The sequence below is a fragment of the Pygocentrus nattereri genome, chromosome 16 (genome assembly GCF_015220715.1).
Source record: "Pygocentrus nattereri isolate fPygNat1 chromosome 16, fPygNat1.pri, whole genome shotgun sequence".
NCBI classification, from domain to species: domain Eukaryota; kingdom Metazoa; phylum Chordata; class Actinopteri; order Characiformes; family Serrasalmidae; genus Pygocentrus; species Pygocentrus nattereri.
In genome coordinates, this window is record NC_051226.1 from 30,027,367 (window position 1) to 30,045,393 (window position 18,027).

Sequence of the window (18,027 nt, forward strand, 5' to 3'; positions counted from 1 at the left end):
GCAGTGTATATCCTTTGTTGGCAATGACAGAAGTCAAAAGTGTAAGTCTTTACAAGGTTGGCACACACCATTGCTGGTATGTTGGCCCATTCCTCCATGCAGATCTCCTCTAGAGCAGTGATGTTTTGGGGCTGTCGGCGGGCAACACAGACTTTCAACTCCCTCCAAAGGTTTTGCTCAAAGGTTGAGATCTGGAGACTGGCTAGGCCACTCCAGGACCTTGAAATTCTTCTTAGGAAGCCACTCCTTTGTTGCCCTGGCAGTGTGCCTGGGATCATTGTCATGCTGAAAGACCCAGCCACATTTCATCTTCAATGCCCTTGCTAATGGAAGGAGGTTTGCACTCAAAATCTCACAATACATGGCCCCATTCATTCTTTCATGACCAGTTGTCCTGATCCCTTTGCAGAGAAACAGCCCCAAAGCATGATGTTGCCACACCCATGCTTCACAGTTGGTATGGTGTTCTTTGGATGCAACTCAGCATTCACTCTCCTCCAAACACAACGAGGTGTGTTTGTACCAAACAGTTCTACTTTGTCATATTTTCAGATGAAACCATTCTCCCAATACTCTTCCAGAACATCCAAATGCTCTCTAGCAAACTTCAGACGCGCCCGGATATGTACTGGCTTAAGCAGGGGGACACGTCTGGCACTGCAAGATCTGAGTCCCTGGCAGCGTAGTGTGTTACTGACAGTAGCCTTTGTAGCGTTGGTCCCAGCTTTCTGCAGGTCATTCACTAGGTCCCCCCGTGTGGTTCTGGGATTTCTGCTCACCGTTCTTGTGATCATTTTGACCCCACGGGCTGAGATCTTGCGTGGAGCCCCTGATTGAGGGAGATTAGCAGTGGTCTTGTAGGTCTTCCATTTTCTGATTATTGCTCCCACAGTCGATTTCTTCACACCAAGCTGCTTGCCTATTGCAGATTCAGTCTTCCCAGCCTGGTGCAGGTCTACAATCTTTTTTCTGGTGTCCTTCGACAGCTCTTTGGTATTCACCATAGTGGAGTTTGGAGTGTGACTGTTTGAGGTTGTGGGCAGGTGTCTTTTATACAGATTAATTTATACATTAATACAGGTAATGAGTGGAGGACAGAGGAGCCTCTTAAAGAAGAAGTTACAGGTCTGTGAAAGCCAGAAATCTTGCTTGTTTGTAGGTGACCAAATACTTATTTTCCACCATTATTTGCAAATAAATTCTTTAAAAATCAGACAATGTGATTTTCTGAATTTTTTTTCCTCCTGGACTGTAAGGCCAGTTTTTTTATAAAGGCACTCAAGACGCCAACCAATGGCCTTCAGTACCTTTAGTTCAGGGGTGAACCAAGGACACGAGTGGGTGGCAGGGAGAAGTCTATTCTTAAAAGGGGCAAAATCATTAAGCAATCCAGAGAGTGTCATTATAAACAGAAACCATACTCTCAGCGGATGATAGGTTATGTAGATCAGGCAGGGCTGAAGACTGAAGAGAAGCAGCAAACAGATTGAGATTGACAGACCTAATATCATGATAGACAACAAAGATTTTTTCGCAGAGGGGAGGAGTTGAAATATGAAAATTACATTCAATGAGCTTATGGTCAGAGATACCAGAGACATTCAAACATTCATTTATTTACTCAGTAGAGCGGAGTAAATCAAGAATATGACCATGAGTGTGAGTTGGATAATCAACATGCTGCATCAAGTTAAAACCCTCTAAAACTGAATTGCACTCAGATGTTAAAAGAGCATTCAGTATCAACATGGATATTGAAGTCACTAAGCACAATTATGGCAGAGCAAAGAGATGAGATGATTGTGAGTAGTTCATTAAGTTCAGACAAGAAGCTTGCAGCAGATTTGGGAGGGCAATAAACTAACAGGAACAGTAAAGGTGAGGAGGAAACAACCTTCAAAGCAATATATTCAAAGGTTACAGTACTGAATAGGGAAAGTTCTTTGACCGTTAGCCGGAATGATGAACACACATTCTTACAGCATATGAATCTCACTTACATGAGATTCATTACAACAGTAACTGGGACCATGTTAAATTTAGCCACCATTACGGAAACAAAGGAAAAAAAAAAAAACGTTTTAACAGAAAGCTACAAAGCATGTTGCTTGGTGTCATAGGTATACAAATGACACAAAGTAAAAAGGAAAACAAGTTATACTTATGAGTATTGCCCACACGGGGAAAAGAATGCCTTTAAAAGCAAAATGAGTCTAATTGTGACTTGAACGTGAGGTGGAAATGGGTGAACTATGACTCTTATCCACTACGAAGACAGGAAGTGAATATGAATCCGCATATTATGAAGTGAATAACCTGTAGCATCCAGTAGGTGGCTATCTAAGACAGCAAACAACACATGAGACCTTCTATTGCATGTTCAGACTACCTTCGAGGTCCACTGAGACAATGACACTTAATTTTGAACCAAAGTTATTTTTATTTCAAAATAAAGGTTTGGTTCAAAACCTGACTGCAACTTCTCATATTGGTCAGTTTCTGACATGAGACAAAAACAAGGGTTCTCATAGATTTGTGTATACACTGGATGAAGCTGGAAGCCTATAGAGGTCTTGTAATGTAATTCATTAGAATATATAATCAAGTACTTCCAATAAACTGTCTTAGGCCGTCTGCTTAGTCCCACAGTATGAACTTGTTTTCACTGTATCCATAGTTCAGTTTCAAAATAAAAGGTTTGGTTGAAACGCTTTGAACTACTGGTAAGGCAGCACGGTCTACAATCCAGTCACTGACCTGGACCAGCTTTGCTTAGCTTGATAAATCAATCTTGCCCAAGGGTTACCAGCCCCATAGAGCCACTGGTTGAAGCTGGCTTCCAGTATTGGCCATTTAAAGTGTCCCACCACTCCATTAGCACTTATCATCTGGTCAAGCTTTTGCAAGGCTGAAAAGCCTCTCTTCATGGTGTTGCGGGGTGGAGAGAAACTGGACCAGAAGCTTTGTCAGATCAGACACCCCAGATGACTTGAGTGGATCAGTATACCACAATAGCACATTCAGTGCAAGGGTGTTTATCTAGTGAAAGGTGTCAAAATACTAAAAAGTTAAGAAAAATAAAAGTTAATAAAAACAGCAACAAAAAAAAAAAAAACTATTTACAGAAAATACTTTAAACTTTTGTTTATGTGAAACAATTGTTTCCCTCCAAATACATTAGCTTAACTAACAACCAACCATCTCCTTCTTGCTACAGGAATACATTGCTCCTTAGATAGACATTCACTACCCAACCCAGCACATACCAGTCCTTCACCTCTGCAGGTGGAAACAATAATAACCAGCAATAATAACTTGTGAAATTAATACAAAATCAAATAAAAGCTTGTTCACGATGGAACTTTGAACCATAAGCTAAAAACACACAAAATGAACAAGATCAAATGAGAAAAAAAAAAAAATTCCATCCCATCCATCCATCCATCCATCCATCATCTTCCGCTTCTCCGGGGTTCGGGTCGCGGGGGCAGCATCCTAAGCAATGAAGCCCAGACCTCCCTTTCCCCAGCCACTTCCACCAGCTCTCCAAGGGGGATTCCGAGGCGCTCCCAGGCCAGCTGGGCGATATAGTCACGCCAGCATGTCCTGGTTCTTCCCCGGGGTCTCCTCCCAGGTGGACTTGCCCGAGAGAGGCGTCCAGGAGGCATCCTAACCAGATGCCCGAACCACCTCAGCTGGCTCCTCTCGACGTGAAGAAGCAGCGGCTCTACTCCGAGTCCCTCCCGGATGACTGAACTTCTCACCCTATCTCTAAGGGAGAGTCCAGACACCCTGCGGAGGAAACTCATTTCGGCCGCTTGTATTCGCGATCTTATTCTTTCGTCATTACCCAAAGCTCATGACCATAGGTGAGGGTAGGAACGTAGATCGACCGGTAAATCAAGAGCCTTGCCTTATGGCTCAGCTCTTTCTTTACCACAACAGACCGGTAAAGAGCCCACATCACTGCTGACCCAGCACCAATTGTCAATCTGTCAATCTCCCGCTCCCTTGTACCATCACTCGTGAACAAGACCCCGAGATACTTGAACTCCTCCACTTGAGGCAAGAGCCTATGCCCGACCCAGAGAGGGCTCTCCACCCTTTTCCGCCTGAGAACCATGGTCTCGGATTTAGAGGTACTGATTCTCATCCCAGCCGCTTCACACTCGGCTGCAAACTGATCCTGCGAAAGCTGAAGTTCACAGCCTGATGTCCCCAATAGGACCACATCATCTGCAAACAGCCCCTGAGGTCACCAAACAGGACACCCTCCATCCCTTGACTGTGCCTAGAAATTCTATCCATAAAAATTATGAATAGAATTGGTGACAAAGGGCAGCCCTGATGGAGTCCAACTCTCACTGGGAACGAATCTGACTTACTGCCGGCTATGCGAACCAAACTCCAGCTTTGTTTGTACAGGGCCTGAATGGCTCGTAGCAAAGAGCCATGTACCCCGTACTCCCGAAGCACCTCCCACAGAATACCCCGGGGAGCACAGTCGAATGCCTTCTCCAGATCCACAAAGCACATGTGGACTGGTTGGGCAAACTCCCATGAACCCTCCAGAATCCTTAGAGGGTGAAGAGTTGGTCCAGTGTTCCACGACCAGGGCGGAACCTGCACTGCTCCTCCTGGTTCCGAGGTTCGACTATAAGCCGGACTCTCTTCTCCAGTACCCCTGCATAGACCTTACCAGGGAGGCTGAGGAGTGTGATTCCCCTGTAGTTGGAACACACCCTCTGGTCCCCTTTTTTAAAAAGAGGCACCACCACCCCAGTCTGCCAATCCAGTGGCACCACCCCCGATGTCCACGCAATGTTGAAAAGGCGTGTCAGCCAAGACAGCCCCACAACATCCAGAGCCTTGAGGAACTCAGGGCAGATCTCATCCACCCCTGGAGCCTTGCCACCAAGGAGCTTTTTAACTACCTTAGCGACTTCAGCCTCAGTAATGGACAAGCCTATTCCCATGTCCCCAGACTCAGCCTCCTCACTGGAGAACGTGTTGGTGGGATTGAGAAGGTCCTCAAAGTATTCCTTCCACTGCCCAATGACGTCTTCAGTCGAAGTCAGCAGCACACCATCTCCACTATATACAGTGCTAATGGCACGCTGCTTTCCCCTTCTGAGTCGCCTGACGGTTTGCCAGAATCTTTTTGGAGCCGACTTAAAGTCACTTTCCAAGGCCTCACCAAACTCCTCCCATACACGGGTTTTTGCCTTGGCGACAACTGAAGCCGCAGATCGCTTGGCCTGTCGATACCTGCCAGCTGCCTCTGGTGTCCCACAGGCCAACCATGCCTGGTAGGACTCCTTCTTCAGCTTGACGGCAGAAATAAATTCCAAACTCTATGAAACCCATGAACCTCCCAACCCCCCCATCCCCATCTAACCCTAACCCTATTTCATTGAAAATACTACAAAGACAACATATCAAATGTTGAAACATCTTTTTTTTTTTAAACATTTGTTTTGAATTTGATGTCAACATGTTCCAAAAAAGTTGGAATGGGGGCGACAAGTGTAACGCTTAAAAAAAAAAAACCTGGTGGTTGATTGGCAGCAGGTCAGTAAATAACAGCAACTCAGAGGAGCGGAGTCTCAGAAGTAAAGAGGAGAGGTTCACCACTCTGTGAAAGACTGCACCATCAAACAGTGCAACAATTCAAGAATAAAATAACAAGGGTTGTGCTTATAGTACATACCATTAACACATTCAGAGAATCTGAAGAAATCTCTATGTAAGGAATGAGGCCAAAATTTGCTGGCCATGATCTTTGGGCCCTCAGAAGGCACTGCATTAAAAACAGAGGACTCTGTAGCTGAAATCACTGCATGGGCTCAAACGCTTCTGAAAACCACTGTCTATGGACAGTTTATCACTGCAGCAACAAATGCAAGTTAAAGCTCTAAAACAGAAGAAACCAAATATAAACAGGATCCAGAAATTATGCCACCTTCTCTGGGTTCGAGCTCCTTTTAAAATGGACTTGAGGGAAGTGGAAGTGTTCTGCAAGCTAAAGCTACTGCACATCAATTTGATGTCGTTAAGCTACTTGAAGCTCAGGCGGGCTGAGCCGTTGTTCTGACGAGGTGTGCTAGCTTATCGAAGCATTTTATTGTAGCGCATATTTACCGGTATACTCGGAAATAAAACCTATAGGTGGGATACTCTGATAACCTAAAAGTACTTATATTACCCATGTTAAAGCTACGAGGCTGAATTTAGCCTCTGTGTTCACAGCTTCTTGTTTGAATGTTCCCGTTCCACCTTAAATGGTGGTGCTGCTGTGACTAGCCATCACAAACGTTAGCAAACTAGACAAAATACTGACCTGTCTGTTCTGTTAAACAGCAAAATGTTCGTCACTCGCCTGTTAAGCGGAAATGGAGAAACCTCCTCATATCAGGCATTTCAACCCTCCATGGAGCTGAACTGTCTTCTTTTTCACGGCTGCTTGTTTGACTTTCCCCGTTCCACCATAAATGGCGCAGCTGTTCACTGCTGCACCATTTAAGGTGGAACGGGAAAAGTCAAACAAAAAGCTGGCGAGTGTCCTGAGAAAATACCCTCAGTAAAATGTTACTGGCATTAAAATAATAATAAGGATATACTGAGAGCCGAAATCAGTATCAGGGCAGTGATTATTCAGCTGAGTCTGTACTGGATCTGCCTGAGTGCAGGTCCGTTTGTAGATCATTTCAAATCAAGCTAAAACGAGAGAACTACCGTGTTTCAGTGAGCATGAGATGAAGACCAGAGAACTGCAGGGAAACCTGGTGATTTAGCCTTGACTCCTCATCTGCCCTCAGTCTGAACATGGAAATGTTTACTGCCAAAACCGTCTTAAGGAGGCTGCCAGTCTAATGAGGTGAATTCAGTGCGCTGTAGCTTTAGCTCACATATAAAGCTAGCGATATTCATATTTCAGCTCTTTAACCACCTCGTAATTCAGTGGATCCAGTGGTGTTAGAGGAGTGTTCCCAGGACTAAACATATCGGGTTCTGAACATTCATATTTAACACAGGGAACGGTAGAGGTGATTTTTCTAAAATCCTCTTCATTCTGGCCATAGAGAAATGGGGCTCAGACCTGGAATTCCTTATATGGGCATGGCAGCATGGCGCTGACTAGTTGTGAAGACACCTCGTATAAAACCACTGGACCACTAATGCCAGGTCAGTTTGTTCTTTTAGGGTTTTGAGCAGTGTGAGTTTGGCCTCTTTTGTGGATGTTTATTTAAATTTAATAAAATAGGCGAACGTTTTAAATGGGGAAATGTTATAAATTAAACTCGACAGCCTTGTTAGAGTTGTATGCTAATGAAATATAATCTTTTTTTTGTCATTCTGTACCCTGGTTTGTTCGAGTTCCCTGTCAAGATTGAGTTTGGTAGGGCATCAATGCTGGGAAGGTGCAGTGTAATGAGTATTTCATGTTTGTGCAATTGTTTGCTTTTGTTGTATTGAACTGTGCTGTGGTCGGTTTTCTAGAAGTGCACGTTATTACTGCTTTTGTGTTCTTTTAATTCTAGATTTTGTCCCTGGCCTTTTTGCCCTACTTGTGTAATTCTGAGCTGAACTGAAATGTGTAATAGAATCTATCTGGGATTGGTTTTATTTTTGTGGGTGTTCAGTAACTGCTGTTTGTCTGTCATCTGACTGCATGACTCACAGATCATAGCTGCACCTTATTCCACTACCTCATGTCCAGAATGAGTGCTGTCAGTGCTGCACTGTCCTGTCTTTACTCTCTGTCTAATTTATTGTATTGTTTCTAGTTTAATTTCTGGTTTGCGCACAATGTCTGCACGTTCACACTATGCACTTTGTTCCTTGTTGCACCGTGTTCCTGGAGGAATGTAATTTCACTCCACTGTGTATTTATACATAGATGGAATGACAAAAGCCTCTTGAGTTGGGTGTCTAGTAATTTAGCCTTGTGATTGAGACAGTACGGTCTGGCAAAGGTGGTGGCAGCGAGCATGCTTCTGTGAAAGAAAACTGTTACACTCCTAGTGGAAACTCCAGGACAACAGTTAAATGTAACTAGATCTATTTAGATGCCTGAGAGGTGGTTTAACCCGTCTAATCTTTTTCTTCCCCTAAAAGCATATTAAAGCTGATAAAATGGAGGAACAGTGGTGGTGGTCGCAACTTCAGTTTACCAGATGCGAGACTCTCCTGAGGTAAAAAATCTCCTATTTGTCTGGTTTACTGTGTACTGATTAATTCATTTGTGTAAAAACAGTAAGAAACAGTTAACTATATAAAATAAAGCAGTATTAGAGCATTTTTACACTTTTAAATGAAATGCATTTCTTCTGTGGTTGTTTCAGTGGTCTGCCATTTAACATCACCTCAGAACCAGACTGATAGAACAGTACAACAGCCGTTTATAACCAATAATGAGTTTTCCAGCTTTAAGATCAATTCTGAGGGTCTTAATGATGTCCAGATACACCATTTATAGTAAACCTACCTTCAAAGTTGAGATTCTGGATTTTCTTCTGTCTAGAACAGATGGACCATTTTCTTATGTTAATGTTTTGGAGAGTGAAGATGAAGACTAAGATCTTCTGCAGAATTGACTGTTAACACTAATAATTGTGAACTAATAGTGACTAGTGAGTTTAATGGAGCTGAAGGTGGGACTGAGTGAGTAGAAAGTGAAGGAGTGGAGTTAAATAACTAGTTTGCAAGTCACATACAGGTATGAAGCTCCTTTCTCTTCATCCAGCCTCCACTGATGATGATGATGATAAAATAATGCCTTATTAAACAGCACCACCTGGTGGACTGAAACACAATTAGTTTTGTCATTGAAACCTTTAATTTCACTCTTTCAAAACTCTTTACACCTTAACAGACGCATTCAACTCAGCACAGTTCATTTTATACCCACAATGCTCTACAGCTATAAAGACAAACATCTTAATACTTTAATTCCATCAGAACGTCAACATGAGTTCTTATAGCAGGTAAACTCCAGATCACGCGGTCTCAACCTTTTCCACCTCCAGGCCCACTTGTTTGTCTCTAGTAAGCATGAAGGCCCACAAGAAAACAAACTCACCTTTTTTCTTTTTTATGAATTTTTTTGCAGTGTCCACTCCTGCAAGACGTAACATGCATCAGTGGACATTAAAATATCAATGGAACGGTACCAAATTACATGGGATGTTCCTAAAAGTTTGTTCATAATGTTGGAGGTGGGCTGCTGAAACAGCAGGAAAAGAATATCTGGTTTCAAGTTGAGAGGCAAAAAATCTTGTGTGCTGATTTCGCAGACCTCCTTTCAATGTTCTGTTTGGAAACATGTTATACTTAATCATTTAGTCAGTGGGGAGGAGACCCCAGGGAAGACCCAGGACACGTTGGAGGGATTATATCTCTCGACTGTCTTGAACGCCTCTATCCCTCCGGAAGAGCTGGAGGAGGTGGTGGACTTCCCCTCCTGAAGTCAACAGTTCTTTAGTTTTGCTGATATTGAGGGAGAGGTTGTCAGCACACCACTCTGAGGAGCTTGACTTCCTTTCTGTATGGTCCATCAGTGTAAGGTGATATTGCCTATGATTGTGGTGTCATCTGCAAATTTAATAAAAGTATTGGGGCATTTAAAATGAAATAAACTAAGTATTCTGGAGCATTTCTGTCCTTTCATGAAGTTTTTAGTGTAAAGGACAGCTGTCGTGTTCAAATGACAAAAAAAATACAGAAATAAGTTTTGTTTTTTGGCCAGCAGAGTTACAACTTGCATTTAAAGTAAAGAAACCCTCCAACTGTATCTTTTTGGAGATACCAATTTTTGTTCTGACAGTGACATGAAACATTTGTAGATGTTGTGACATACTGTCTGCTCTAGATTATAAACAATACTGTACTGTCAGACTGCTCCCAGCAATCCTGTAGCACTAGGTTTAAAAAATATCCTGTAATAAAGTAGTAAAAGGGGTCTGGCTGCCAGTACCTGTATATGAAGAATCATCTCATTTAGGAAGGATATTCTGGGAACTCTCATTCTAGAAACATTAAATTTTAATATTTCTGTGAAGTGCTTTAAACTTTCGTGGTTTGAATACTCATTGTGTACTTATTTCTGTATTGATGATGACTAGCATTCTCCCACAATGCTACTTTTAAATTCAGCTATATGTAAATGTGCAGGTTAGATGCTACAAGAGTTCAGCAAGTACACAGTAAAGAAAACTGCTGTAACATGCTAAATTCAGTGTCCCAAACATGGCCTTAGAGTTAGAAGATAATGCTGCATAAATTAAGGAATCTTCAGCTGTGATTTTTGTGAAAGCAACTAAAACTAAGGTGGAATTGCGCTTAGGAAGCACTAAATTTAAAGTGGGACTTTTAAGGTAGTACTGAGTTTACGCTAGCACTGAAATTAAGGTGGAACTGCATTAAAGTTATAACTGAATTTAAGGTAGCAGTGAATTTAATGCTAAATTTAAGGTTGAACTGCTTTTAAGGAAGCACTAAAGGTGACACAGAACTTGAGGTGGAAGTCTAAGGTAGCTCTTAAATTAAGGTGGAACCTCATTGAAGGTGGCGCAGAATTTAAGGTAGAAAAAGTAGTTAACATAGCATTAAATTTAAGGTCAAGCTAAAATCAAGGTGGGACTACAATTAATTAAATTTAAGGTGCAACTTCAATTAAAGTGGCACAGAATTTAAGATAGGACTACATGTTGGGTAGTGCTGAATTTAAGATGCCACAAAATTTAAGGTGGAATTCCATTTAAGGTAGCATTAAAAGCAAGGTGGCACAGAATTTAAGGGGGAACTATTTACGGTAGCACCTGGCAATGTGTTATCTTGGATACTGCAGCATCCACTTGGCAACATTTTAATATCCATCAACAGTCTTCTGCCATTTTAACTTTTAGCTCAGATTATCAGCTTAGTTTGTTCACAAACTTTCCCTTTCTAGTTTATTTCATGTCTGATTTGATGTGTGGGAGCAGACACATCATTACTGACATGAATGATGGCACTTTTTTTAAACTTTTTACATTTTATATTTGTTTTAAAAATTGGCATTCTCTGTCAATCAGGTCTTGCTTTCATAGGTCCACCAGGCACATCTTTGACATCTGGAGTTTCAAATTCCCTTACTACTAAAACTTGAAAGCTGGAGAGATCTTAAGTCAAGTTTGCACCACACAAATTTTACCACAATTTTTGCTGTGATTCTCATTCTGGGTTGAGTCTGAGCTGGTCAGTTCTGGTCTGTAGGTTTTTGGGTCAGATGGAGGGAGAATAGATTTGTGTGCGAGCTGCAGACTTGGATGAGTTTCAGACCAGTCTGAGTTTATCAAGCATGATATATTTTTTGACACTTGAGCGTAATTGTTGTGTAAACAAGTCAACGATCTTACGTGACTTCCGAAACAGCCAATGAAAACAGTGCAAAAGAACAAAAAAATGGGGAGTCACTCGTGTGGAGCGAAATATTAATGAGCCGAAGTTAAGGCGTAATCAAGTTTTAAAACAAAATAAAATCGCCATCCTATCTTTACATCCATGCCTCTCACTTGAACATGTTTAGCTGCTTCTTTGCAATGTCAGCATGAGCAACAGAAAAATACAGCTTAAAGGTTAAGTAAGTGTGATATCAACTCACAGTATGATCCCAATATTTGTCACCTAAAGTCACCACACCATGGTAAATAAAGGTTCTATGCAGGTGCATTTTGTTCAAGAAGATGCTGAGTGTAAATGTTTCCTCCAAGGTACTAGAGTGGTTTTAAGGATCCTTAAATGTGAACCTTAAGTTTTTCCCAGGTGAAAAGTTTGGATTTGTACCTTTTCAAGGGCAGTCGTGGGCTGGATGTTGGGGAACTGGCCCTGTGATGTTGCAGGTTCGATCTCCAGCCCTGACTGTCCGTGACTGAGGTGTCTTTGAGCAAGACACGCAACCCCAACTGCTCTCCGGGCACAGTGGATCACCAGTGCTCACTGCCCCCTAGTGTGTGTGCTCACTAATGTGTATGTGGTGTTTCACTTCACAGATGGGTTAAATGCGGAGGTGAAATTTCCCTGTTCGTGGGATTAAACTGTCTCTTAACTTATTTTCATAACCAAATATTTTAGAACAGTACAGCTTAAATATCATTTCAGTGGGTTATGGTTATGTTCCCTGACTAAAGGGACTGGTTCCACCACAGTGACAAGAGGGGTAGTGGCACAGTGACAGTTTAGTACCTTTATTTCTGAGAATGCAGGAACAAGCCAGTCTTTTTATAATCTGATAGGACTTTAAAGGATGTGCAGAGTACCCAAGGTTTTAGGATTTGAGGTTATTACTGGGGAAGGGACAGACTTTTCCCCTCTTTCTTTGTATACCATCCAGCCATTTTGGTCAAGCGCTGCATAATATTACTCCTTCATCACATTACAGAAACAGCACCCCTTTCAGTGCCAATAGCAATGTAAGCAATATGATCAACCACACTCGCGCTACTGGCACCTGATTTGTCTGTGGCAGATCTACAAAACAAAACCACACACAAATGAGTCTTAATGGATTACTTGATTCAGCAGTTGCTTGAACAATGATTTCTGACTGACTTTTTTATATAAATGTGTAATTGATAAGCATGGTGAAATCTTTTAAGGAAAAACACACTGAATCCATACCTTGGATGGTCACTGTGTGGACATGGCCTGTATGGTGTAAACTCCACTTTCAGAGGGAGTCACTCATTTCAGCTCAAGAGCAGATGTTAGAGATGCTCTGTGCGTATTCTGGCAAGCACTCCAGTGAGCGTTCTATCAGCTGTACAGATCTGGCCACTGGATCCATTCACTCCACCTGTGCTGTTATAAATCACCATGTTCAAATCCAGGACCAGAGTTTCACCTGGCTTTATCTGAACTGACGACCTCAAAGCTGAGGAGAAAAAAAAGCATTTAGATCACTGGCTTCTGTCAGGAATGAATGGTGAAATCAGTCAGGACTCATGCTCCAGTTGAAGAGCCACATCAGAAATGTCCTTGTTATTGCAGGTGCACGTTGTCTGATCCCTCTTTCACCAGAACATCTCTCAGAGCAGGGCAGAGTAGCAGAGCCATGGCGGTTCACTGTTAGTGAAGGAGGTACTGGTCCAGAGCCTGGTAGAGAGAATGAAGACAATACAAATGGAACAAATAACAATGAGGTACAGAGCATGTAGATGGCAACATGACAAGGGTGTAGTAGAAAAGATGTTTTCATCTAAGATGTAAAGCACTTAACTTTATATTTCAATGTCATGTGATTTTTTTAATCTGTAAAGTAACTGCAAAGCTGTGAAAAAGTCAATATATCAGTACATGTATGTATCATCTTGTATGTGTTGCACAGTGTTCAATGTCTGCTGTCCTGTTTCACCATGTTCAATGTCGACTATTTTGTATGTTTCACCATGCTCCAGATCTATAGTGCTGTATGTGTTCCATGTTCAGTGTCTACCATCTTGTTTCACCATGTTCTAGATGTACAATGCTGCATGTTTCACCCTGCTCTAGATCTATAGTGCTGTTCCACCACGTTCGCTGTCTGCTATTGTTTCACCACATTCACTGTCTTCTGTTCTGTGTGTTCCACCCTGGTCACTGTCTACTGTTGTGTACCGCCATGTTTGTTGTGTGCTGTTCTGTTCCACCACCTGTGCGGTGTGCTGGTGTGTTCCACCATGTTTGCTGTGTTGTGGTGTTCCACGTTTGCTGTGTGCTATTGTGTTCCACCACCTATGCTGTGTACTGTGTACTCTTCCACCACGTTTGCTATGTTGTTGTGTACTCTTCCATCACATTTGCTGTGTTGTACCATGTTTAATGTGTACTCTTCCACCCCCTTTGCGGAGTGCTGTTATGGACTCCACCGCCACGTTTGTGTTGCGGACTCTTCCGCACGTGTGCTGTGTTGCGGACTCTTCTGCCATGTTTGCTGTGTTGTGTGTTCTTCCACGACAGTTGTGTAGTGTTCCACCACGTTTGCTGTTGTGTTGTGTGTTCCACCCCGTTTGCTGTGTTGTGGACTCTTCCACCCCTGTTGCTGTGTTGTGGACTCTTCCACCACGTTTGCTGTGTTGTGCTGTTCCACCACGCTTGCTTTGTACTGTTCCACCAGAGTTATGTTGTGTTCCACAGCATTTGCTGTGTACTCTTCCACCACGTTTGCTGTGTACTCTTCCACCACGTTTGCTGTGTACTCTCCCACCACGTTTGCTGTGTAGTGTACTCTTCCACCACGTTTGCTGTGTACTCTCCCACCATGTTTGCTATGTAGTGTACTCTTCCACCACGTTTGCTGTGGACTCTTCCACCCCATTTGCTGTGTTGTGGAGTCTTCCACCACAGTTGTGTTCCACCCCGTTTGCTGTGTTGTGGACTTTTCCACCACGTTTGCTGTTGTGGTGTGTGTTCCACCACATTTGCTGTGTACTCTTCCAACCCGTTTGCTGTGTACTGTTCCACCGTGTTTGCTGTGTACTCTTCCAACCCGTTTGTTGTGTTGTGTGCTCTTCCATGACAGTTGTGTTGTGGACTCTTTCCCCCCCGTTTGCTGTGTTGTGTACTCTTCCACCCCGTTTGCTGTGTGCTCTTCCATGACAGTTGTGTTGTGTGTTCCACCACGTTTGCTGTGGACTCTTTCCCCCCCCCGGTTGCTGTGTTGTGGACTCTTCCACCACGTTTGCTGTGTTGTGCTGTTCCACCACGCTTGCTTTGTACTGTTCCACCAGAGTTATGTTGTGTTCCACAGCATTTGCTGTGTACTCTTCCACCACGTTTGCTGTGTACTCTCCCACCACGTTTGCTGTGTAGTGTACTCTTCCACCACGTTTGCTGTGTACTCTCCCACCACGTTTGCTGTGTAGTGTACTCTTCCACCACGTTTGCTGTGTACTCTCCCACCACGTTTGCTGTGTAGTGTACTCTTCCACCACGTTTGCTGTGTACTCTCCCACCATGTTTGCTATGTAGTGTACTCTTCCACCACGTTTGCTGTGGACTCTTCCACCCCGTTTGCTGTGTTGTGGAGTCTTCCACCACAGTTGTGTTCCACCCCGTTTGCTGTGTTGTGGACTTTTCCACCACGTTTGCTGTTGTGGTGTGTGTTCCACCACATTTGCTGTGTACTCTTCCAACCCGTTTGCTGTGTACTGTTCCACCGTGTTTGCTGTGGACTCTTCCCCCCCGTTTGCTGTGTTGTGTACTCTTCCACCCCGTTTGCTGTGTGCTCTTCCATGACAGTTGTGTTGTGTGTTCCACCACGTTTGCTGTGGACTCTTTCCCCCCCCCCCGGTTGCTGTGTTGTGGACTCTTCCACCACGTTTGCTGTGTTGTGTGTTCCACCATGTTTGTGTTGTGTACTCTTCCACCATGTTTGCCGTGTACTCTTCCACCATGTTTGCTGTGTTGTGGACTATTCCACCATGTTTGCTGTGTTGTGTTCCACGTTTGTGTTGTGTACTCTTCCACAACTCACTCACCCTGTTCACCGTCTACTGTTCAGTTCTAATACTTGTTGTCTAGTGTTGTTGCACCATGTTTGTTTTCAACTATTGTTGCACCACGTTCCTTGTGTGCTGTTCTGTTGCATCATGTTCGTTGTCTACTATTCTGTTGCACCACCTTTGCTGTCTAATATTGTGCGTTCCACCACGTTCGCGGAGTTCTTTCACCATGTTTGCTGTCTTCTAATGTGTGTTGCAGCATGTTCGCTGTCCACTGTTCTGCTTCACCCTGTTCCCTGTTTACTGTTCTGTTCCAACACTTGTTGTCTACTGTAGTTGCACCACGTTTGCTGTCTGCTGTTCTGTTGCACCATGTTTGCTGTCTGCTGTTCTGTTGCACCACGTTCGCTATCTACTGATATTTCATCACGTTCGTTGTCTACTGATCCACCACCTTCACTGTCTACAATTGTGTTCGCTGTCTACTATTGTCTGTTGCACCATGTTTGCTGTCTACAGTTCTTTTGCCCCATGTTTGCTATGTACTGTTTTTTTCACCACGTTTGCTGTTTGTTTGTGTACTGTGTTGCACCAAGTTCACTTCTTTCTTCTTTCACACTGCTTGCTCTCTTCTAATGTGTTGCAGAATGTTCGCTCTCTACTGTTCTGTTCCAACACTTGTTTTCTACTGTTGTAGCACCACGTTCATTGTGCGCTGTTGTGTTGCACCATGTTCCCTGTCTACTCTTGGGTTGCACCACGTTCGCTGTCTCCTGTTCTGTTGTACCACGTTCGCTGTTTACTGTTGTCGGACCATGTTCGCTGACTGTTCTTTTCCACCACATTTGCTGTCTACTGTTCTGTTGTAAGTCTTGTCTACTGTTGTTGCACCACATTCTCTGTGTACTGTTCTTTCACCACATTCGCTGTCTACTGTTGTGTTGGACCACATTTGTTGTGTACTGTTCTGTGTCTACTGTTCTTTTGCACCACGTTTGCTATGTACGTTTGTATGTTTTTTTTTTTTCACCACATTCGCTGTCTACTGTTGTGTGTAGCAGCACGTTCGCTTTCTGCTGTTCTTTCACCATATTCACTGTCTTCTAATGTGTTGCAGAATGTTCGCTGTCTACTGTTCTGTCCCAACACTTGTTTACTGTTGTTGCACCACATACGTTTTCTACTATTGTAGCACCATGTTCGCTGTCTACTGTTCTGTTGCACCACGCTCGCTGTCTGCTGTTCTGTTGCCCCACGTTTGCTGTCTGCTGTTCTGTTGCCCCACGTTTGCTGTCTACTGTTCTTTTGCCCCACGTTTGCTGTCTACTGTTCTGTTGCCCCACGTTTGCTGTCTACTGTTCTGTTGCCCCACGTTTGCTGTCTACAATTGTGTTCTTTTGCTGTGTTCTGATGTGTTGCAGCATGTTCGCTGTCCATTGTTCTGCTTCACCCTGTTCCCTGTGTACTGTTCTGTTCCAACACTTATCTACTGTTGTTGCACCATGTTTGTTTTCTACTGTTGTTGCCCCACGTTCGCTGTCTACTGATATTTCACCATGTTCGTTGTCTACTGTTTTGATCCACCACCTTCACTGTCTACAATTCTGTTCCACTATGTTCACTGTCAACTGTTCTGTTTAACCACGTTAGCTGTGTACTGTTTTTTTTTTTTTTTTTCTCACCATATTCGGTGTGTTGCAGCACGTTTGCTGTGTACTGTTGTGTGTTGCACCACATTCGCTTTCTGCTGTTCTTTCACCATGTTCGCTGTCTTCTAATGTGTTGCAGCATGTTCACTGTCTACCATTGTTTCACTGTTCGCTGTCTACTGTTCTGTTCCAACACTTGTTGTCTACTGTTGCATCATGTTTGTTGTGTACTGTCCTGTTGAACCACGTTCCCTGTCTACTGTTGTGTGTTGCAGCACGTTCGCTGTCTACTGTTCTGTTGCACCATGTTCACTGTATACTGATCTGTTGCACCATGTTCACTGTATACTGATCTGTTGCACCATGTTCACTGTATACTGATCTGTTGCACCATGTTCACTGTATACTGATCTGTTGCACCATGTTTGCTATGTACTGTTCTGTTGCACCACGTTCTGTCCACTGTTCTTTTACACCATATTCGCTGAGCACTGTTGTGTGTTGCAGCACGTTCACTGTGTACTGTTGATTGTGTACTGTTCTGTTGCCACACGTTCGTGGTCTGCTGTTCTTCTGCACCATGTTTGCTGTCTACTGTTCTGTTGTACCACGTTCGCTGTCACGTTCGCTGTTCCGAGCTCCACACAGACAGCAAATAAATATTGTGCCTACTGTGACAATAACATTCACTGAATAACTGCTCTAACTTCAAACTCTTAAGTCCCACACAGAAACGGACCTGAATCAAGACGAACAGGTTTTGGCACTGTGGGAGAGGTCACAGAGCTGACGAATGTAACTTGAAAATGGGCTGCAAAACATGCATCAGTAAACACCTGCTTGCTCTACATGACCTAAATGAGAGAGCTCAAGAGAAGACCGAAGAGGTGAAACCGCAGACACCAAAGACAGAACCC

The 18,027-nt window shown here is 43.4% G+C and overlaps 1 long non-coding RNA gene across 1 annotated transcript; it reads left to right on the forward strand.

Annotated features, from left to right (window-relative positions):
- Positions 1 to 7,143: 7,143 nt before the first annotated feature.
- LOC119265456 lies at positions 7,144 to 13,167 on the forward strand. The gene is made up of 3 exons (XR_005131658.1): positions 7,144 to 7,185; positions 8,119 to 8,195; positions 13,077 to 13,167. It is a non-coding gene; the product is annotated as an uncharacterized LOC119265456 (long non-coding RNA).
- Positions 13,168 to 18,027: the final 4,860 nt, after the last annotated feature.